Source organism: Neophocaena asiaeorientalis, unplaced genomic scaffold, assembly GCF_003031525.2.
Source record: "Neophocaena asiaeorientalis asiaeorientalis breed wild unplaced genomic scaffold, Neophocaena_asiaeorientalis_V1.1 scaffold232, whole genome shotgun sequence".
In the NCBI taxonomy this organism is placed as follows: Eukaryota; Metazoa; Chordata; class Mammalia; order Artiodactyla; family Phocoenidae; genus Neophocaena; species Neophocaena asiaeorientalis.
Genome location: NW_020175672.1, coordinates 222,922 through 230,620, shown reverse-complemented (window position 1 = coordinate 230,620; position 7,699 = coordinate 222,922).

Genomic DNA, 7,699 nt, shown 5'->3' with positions numbered 1-7,699 from the left:
GGTAAACAACCCGCCTGCCAATACAGGGGACATGGGTTTGAGCCCTGGTCCGGGAAGATCCCACATGCTGCGGAGCAGCTAAGCCCATGCGCCAAAACCACTGAGGCTGCACCCTAGAGCCTGTGCTCCACAACATGAGAAGCCACTGCAATGAGAAGCCCGCACACAGCAACGAAGACCCAACGCAGTCATAAATAAATAAATAAATCTATTTATTTTAAAAAAACAACAAGGGCTTCCCTGGTGGCGCAGTGGTTGAGAGTCCACCTGTCGATGCAGGGGACTCCGAAAAAAAAAAAAAAAAAAAAAAACACAACATGATACCATTACACACCTATTAGAATGCCCAGAATCTGGAACACTGACAACACCAAATACTGGCGAGGATGTGGAGCAAAAGGAACCTTCACTCATTGCTGGTGGGAATGCACAGTAATACAGCCACTTTGGAAGATAGTTTGATGGTTTCTTAATAAACTAAACATACTCTTACCACATGATCCAGCACTCATGCTCCTTAGTATTTACCCAAAGGAGTTGAAAAGTTATTTCTACACTAAGACCTGCACATTAAGGTCTAGAGCAGCTTTATTCATAATTGCTAAACCTTGGAAGCAACCAAGATGTCCTTTAGTAGGGGAGTGAGTAAATAAACTGTGGTACACCCAGATAATGGAATATTATTCAACACTAAAAAGAAATGAACTATCAAGCCATGAAAACACATGGGGGACCTGGGGACTTCCCTGGTGGTCCAGTGGTTAAGAATCCACCTTCCAATGCAGGGGATGAGGGTTCAATCCCTGGTCGGGGAACTAAGATCCCACATGCTGCGGGGCAACTCAGCTGGCACACGACAACTACTGAGCTCGAGTGCCTTGACAAGAGAGTCCGTGTGCCGCAAACTACAGAGCGCACGTGTCCTGGAGCCTGTGCACCACAACTAGAGAAAAAAAACCTGCATGCCACAACTAGAAAGAAGCCCGTGCGCTATGATGGAGAGCCCGCGTGCCGCAACAAAGACCAGATGCAGCCCAAAAAAATAAAGAAAATAAATAAATTAAATAAATATTTTATAAAAAAGACACGGAGGAACCGTAAATATATATTACTAAGTGGAAGAAGCCAATGTGAAAAAGCTACATACTGTATGTTTCTAACTATATGACATCTGGAAAAGGCAAAAGTATAGAGATAGCAAAAGGATCAGTGGTTGCTGGGATTGTGGGGAGGGGGGTGTAGGCAGAGCACAGAGGATTTTTAGTGCAGTGAAAATACTCTGTATATTATAATGATGGATACCATTATGCATTTGTCCAAATTCATTGCATGCACAACACCAAGAGTGAACCCTCATGTAAATTATGGACTTTGGCTGATTAAGATGTGTCAATGTAGGTTCATCAATGTAACAGTGTTACCACTCTGGTTGAGGATGTTATAATGGAGGAAGCTATGTACGTGTGGGGGCAGGGGATATATAGGAAATTTCTGTATCTTCCCCTCAATTTCATTGTGAACCTTAAGCTGCTCTAAAAAACGGAAGCCTGAATAAAAGTTTTTTTTATTAGAGGTGCTCAGCAGCAGGTTTGAAGTGGCTTCAGGTTTGAAGAATCTATAAATGTGAAGATGGAAAACAGAAATTGTCCATTCTTAAGAACAAAAAAAAAAAAAAAAGGGAAAAATGAACACAGCCTCAGGGACTTGTGGAAACCATCATGCATACCAAAATATGCACAATGGGAGTTCTATAAGGGGGGGAGATATAAATATTATAGTATTGGAGGAATCATGGCCTAATCTCATATTTTATAAAAAAAAATAATCTACACATCTGAGAAGGTCAATGACGTCAAGATAATATAAACTCAAAGAAATTCACACTTAAACACATCAGAGTCAAACTACTAGAAGACAGAGAATCCTATAAGCAGCAATAGAAAAACAATTTATCATGTACAAAGTACCCTCAATAAGAGTAACTGCTAATGTTTCATCAGCAACGATGAAGGTCAGGAGGCAGTGGGATAATATATTCAAAGTGCTGAAGTGAAAAAGCTCAATCAAGAATTCTATAACCAAGGGGAATTCCCTGGTGGTCCAGTGGTTAGGACTCCCTGCTTTCACTGCCAAGGGTATGGGTTTAATCCCTGGTCAGGGAACTAAAACCCCACAAGCTGCACAGTTCATCCAAAAAAAAAAAAAAAGAATTCTATAACCAGAAAAACTATCCTTCAAAAATGAAGGAGAGGGACTTTCCCTGGTGGCACAGTGGTTAAGACTCTGCGCTCCCAATGCAGGGGGCCCGGGTTCAATCCCTGGTCAGGGAACTAGATCCCACATGCATGCCACAACTAAGAGTTCACATGCCACAACTAAGGAGCCCGTGTGCTGCAAATAAGGAGCCCACATGCTGCAACTAAGACCCAGTGCAACCAAATAAATGAATATTTAAAAAAAAAGGAAGGCGAAATTAAGACATACCCAAATAAACCAAAAGTGAGAGAATTTGTTGCTAGCAGACTTTCTTTACAAGAAATACTAAAGGTTATTCTTCAAGCTGAAATGAAAGGCCACCAGACAGTATATGAATCCCCATGAAGAAATCAAGAGCATAAGTAAAAGTTAATATACAAAGAAATATAAAATATGGTATAAATGTATTTATGTTGTAACACTTATCCTATCTAATGGAAAAAGACAGCTGTGTAAAATAATAATTATTAAAAGTCTGTTGATATGTTCATAATGTGTAAAATTATAATTTGTATGACAATAATAGTACAAAGGAGTGGGGGAGGGAATGAAGCTATATTGGAGCAAAGTTTTGAATACTATTGAAACTCGGTATTAACATCAACTAGATTGTTATAAATTATGATGTTAGTTGTAATCTCGGAGCAACTAGTAAGAAAAAACTCAAAAATTATAGTAAAAGAAACAACAAAGGCATTAAAATGGTACACTACAAAATATGAATTAAACACAAAGACGGCAGTAATGGAGAAGCGGAGGGACAAAAAAGACAAACAACATATATAAAGCAAATAAAATTAAAGATGTAAAACATATCATTAGTAATTACATTTTATATAAATGGATTAAATACTCCCAATAAAAGTGCAGAGATTAGCAGATAAAAAAATCATTATCCTGGGCTTCCCAGGTGGCGCAGTTGTTGAGAGTCCGCCTGCCGATACAGGGGACACGGGTTCGTGCCCTGGTCCGGGAAGATCCCACATGTCGCGGAGCGGCTGGGCCTGTGAGCCATGGCCGCTGAGCCTGCGCGTCTGGAGCCTGTGCTCCGCAACGGGAGAAGCCACAACAGTGAGAGGCCCGCGTACTGCAAAAAAAATAAAAATAAAAAAAAATAAAGCACTGAACAAACAAGGAATAGAAGGGATTTTCCCCAATGTGATAAAGGACATCTATGAAAAACCCACAGCTAACATCCTGTTCTATGCCAAAAGGCTTTACCCCTAAGATCAGCAATAAGACAGGTATATCCACTCTCATCATGTCTACTCAACACTGTATAAAAGTTGTAGCTAGGGCTATTAGTGAAGAAAAAGAAATAAGATCCATACAAATTGGAATGTTAGAAGTAAAACAATTTCTATTCACAAATGATGTGATATTCTATATAGAAAATCCTAAGGAATCCTCAAACACATGATTACTAACAAATGAGTTCAGCAACTTTGTAGGATACCAGATCAATATGCAAAAATCATTTGTATTTCTATACACTAGCAATGAACAATACAAAAATAAATTTAAGAATACAGTTCCAGGCTTCCCTGGTGGCACAATGGTTGAGAATCTGCCTGCCAATGCAGGGGACACGGGTTCAAGCCCTGGTCCGGGAAGATCCCACAGGCCGCGGAGCAACTAAGCCCGTGCGCCACAACTACTGAGCCTGCGTCCTAGAGCCCAAAAGCCACAACTACTGAGCCCGCGTGCCACAACTACTGAAGCCCTTGTGCCTAGAGCCTGTGCTCCGCAACAAGAGAAGCCACCGCAATGAGAAGCCTGCGCACCGCAACAAAGAGTAGCCTCCGCTCACCGCAGCTAGAGAAAGCCCATGCACAGCAACGAAGACCCAACACAGCCAAAAATAAATTAATTAAATAAATAAATTTATTTTAGAAAAATAAAATAAAATGTGTGGCTCAGGATAAAAAAAAAAAAAAGAAGAATACAGTTCCATTCACAACAGCTTAAAAAAGAATCAAATACACAGGAAAAAATTTAACAAATGAAGTAAAAGACTTGCACAGGGGACTTCCCTGGCAGTCCAGTGGTTAAGGCTCCGTGCTTCCCAGCCGCAGAGCACAGGGAGATCAGCTCGGTGCTTTGTGACCACCTAGAGGGGTGGGATAGGGAGGGTGGGAGGGAGGGAGGGAGACGAAAGAGGGAATAGATATGGGGATATATGTATAACTGATTCACTTTGTTATAAAGCAGAAACTAACACACCATTGTAAAGCAATTATACTCCAATAAAGAATTAAAAAAAAAAAAAAGACTCCGTGCTTCCACTGCAAGGGGCGTGGGTTCAATCCCTGGACAGGGAAATAAGATCCCACATGCCACATGGCGAGGCCAAATTAAAAAACAACAACAACAAAAAAAAACCTTGTACACTGAAAATTACAAAACATTGTTGAAAGAAATGCACAACCTAAATAAATGGAAAGAAATTCCATGTTCATCAATAAGAAGACTTGATAGTGTTATGAGGACAATACTCCCCAAATTGATCTACAGATTGAACTCAATTCTTATCAAAATCTCAGCTGGCTATTTTGGAGTAACTCACAACCTGATCCTAAAATCCATATGGACATGAAAGAGACCTACAATAGCCAAAACAATCTTGAAAAAGAACAAAATTAGAGGACTCACACTTCCTGATTTTAAAACTTACTAAAAAACTATAAGACAGTACAGTAGCAGGATGGAGCTGAGAGTCCAGATTTTTGACAACAGTGCTAAGACAATGCAAGAGGGGAAAGCATAATCTTTTCAAAATATGGTGCACGGACACAACTGAATATTCACATGCAAAAAAATTAAGCTGGACTCTATTTTACACCACACACAAAAACTAACTCAAAATGGATCAAAGGCCTAACCATAAGAGCTAAAACTATAAAACTGTAAGAAAACGTAGGGGAAGAGCTTCATAATATTACGTTAGGCAGTGATTTCTTGGATATGATAGCAAAAAGCACAGGTAACAAAAGGAAAAAAAAGGCAAATTGGACTACATCAAAATTTAAAACTTCTGTCCAGCAAAAGACAATTAATAGAATGAAAGGCAACATACAGAATGGGAGAAAATATTTGCAAATCATGTATCTGATAAGGGGTTAATCCAGAATATATAAACAACTCCTATAATTTAACAAAAACAAAATAACCTGATTAAAAAATGGGCAAATAACATGAAAAAACATTTCTCCAAAGAAGATATACAAATTACCAACAAGCATACAAAAAAAGGCTCAACATTACTAATCATTAGAGAAATGCAAATCAAAACCACAGTGACATACCACCTCATATCCACTAGGATGGCTACAATTAAAGAAACAAACAAACCAACAGAAAATAACAAGTGTAGCCAGGATGTGGAGAAATTGAAATCCTCGTACACTGCTGGTGCAAATGTAAAATTGTGCAACCATTTTGGAAAACAGTATGACAGTTCCTCAAAAATTAAAAATAGAATTACCCTATGATCCAGCTATTCCACTTCTGGTTATATATCCAAAAGAATTGAAAGCAGGGTCCCAAAGAGATAGTTGTATACCTGTGTTCACAGTAGCATTCTTCACAATAGTCAGAAGGTGGAAGCAGCTCAAGTGTCCATTGATGGATGAATGGATAAAATGTGGTATATACACACAATGGAATATCATTCAGCTATAAAAAGGAATGAAATTCTGACACATGGATGAACCTTGAGGACATTATGCTAAGTGTAATAAGCCAGTCACAAAAGGACAAATAATGTATGACCCCAATTATATGAGATATCTAGAGCAGTCAAATTCTTAGAGACAGAAGGTTGAATGGTGGTTACTGAGGACTGGGGAGAGAAGGAAATGGGGAGTTGCTGACTAATGGAAATAGAGTTTCAGTTTTACAGGATGAAAATGTCCTAGAGATTTGTTGCATAACAATATGAATATACTTAACACTACTGAATTGTATACTTAAAATGGTTAAGGCAGTAAATTTTATACAGTCTGTATTTTACCACAATTTTTTAAAAGGCTAAAATATTGTTTAATTGAGGTATTCTCATTTATCAGATTTGAGACAATTTTTCTCTGTGACCCTGGACTTCTGTACCTCATCTTCTACCTGTGTCCATCTGGCTGCTCATAAATTAATCTGATAGCTGCCATTTAAGCCTACTCAAGCAACCTAAATGTCCATCAATAGATGAATGGAAAAAGAAGATGTGTTCATAGTAGTATTCTTTACAGTAGTCAAAAGGTGGAAGCAGGGCTTCCCTGGTGGCGCAGTGGTTGAGAGTCCGCCTGCCGATGCAGGAGACGCGGGTTCGTGCCCCGGTCCGGGAAGATCCCACATGCTGTGGAGTGGCTGGGCCCGTGAGCCATGGCCGCTGAGCCTGCACGTCCAGAGCCTGTGCTCCAAAACAGGAGAGGCCAGCCACAACGGTGAGAGGCCCATGTACAGCCAAAAAAAAAAAAAAAAGGTGGAAGCAGCTCAAATGTCCATGGATGGATGAATGGATAAAATGTGGTATACACACAAAATGGAATATTACTCAGCCATAAAAACAAATGAAATATTGCCATTTGCAGCATATGAATGGATGTACAGATTATGATACTAAGTGAAATGTCAGGCAGAAAAAGACAAATATTATAATACTTATATGTGGAATCTAAAACAATAATACATTGCCATGTGGTGTGGCCAAAAAATATAATAATAATAATACAAATCAACTTATTTACAAAATAGAAACAGAGTCACAGACATAGAAAACAAACTTATGGTTACCTAACGGGAAAGGGGAGGGAGAAGGATAAATTAGGAGTATGGGATTAACAGATACACACCACTATATATAAAATAGATGAACAACAGGGATTTACTGTATAGCATAGGGAACTATATTCAATATCTTGTAATAACCTATAATGGAAAAGAATCTGAAGCTGTACACCTGAAGCTAACACAATATTATAAATCAAATATAGTTAATTAAAATTTTTTTAAGCCTACTCAGTATATGTCAGGCTTTTCTACATATAATTCTCAACAATCTTCTTGTGAGCAAACTGAAGCTGAGAAAGATTCAGTGATATTTCCCACAGTTGTGGGAGGGATGGAGCTATCACTGGGTCCCATGACCTGGCCCCAAAGCCTGGGTTCTTTCTCACTAGGTCCCATTCCCCTCAAGTTAGCTTTATCTTAACAACCGCTCGGGGTCAAAAATTCAGATCCCCCTTGGAGATGAGCAATCATCTAGATTTTGATGCATGTTGAATGTGTGGACCCTGGAATGAATAAATTAACAAATAAAGAGATGAATGAAAACAGGAATGGATCATTTGACAGACTGAAGCAATCCTGAAGAGGGTGGGATCGGAAGAGAAGGAAGAGCAGGAGGAAAACTGAAAGAGGAAATTGTATCTATGCTTCCCAGAGTTCC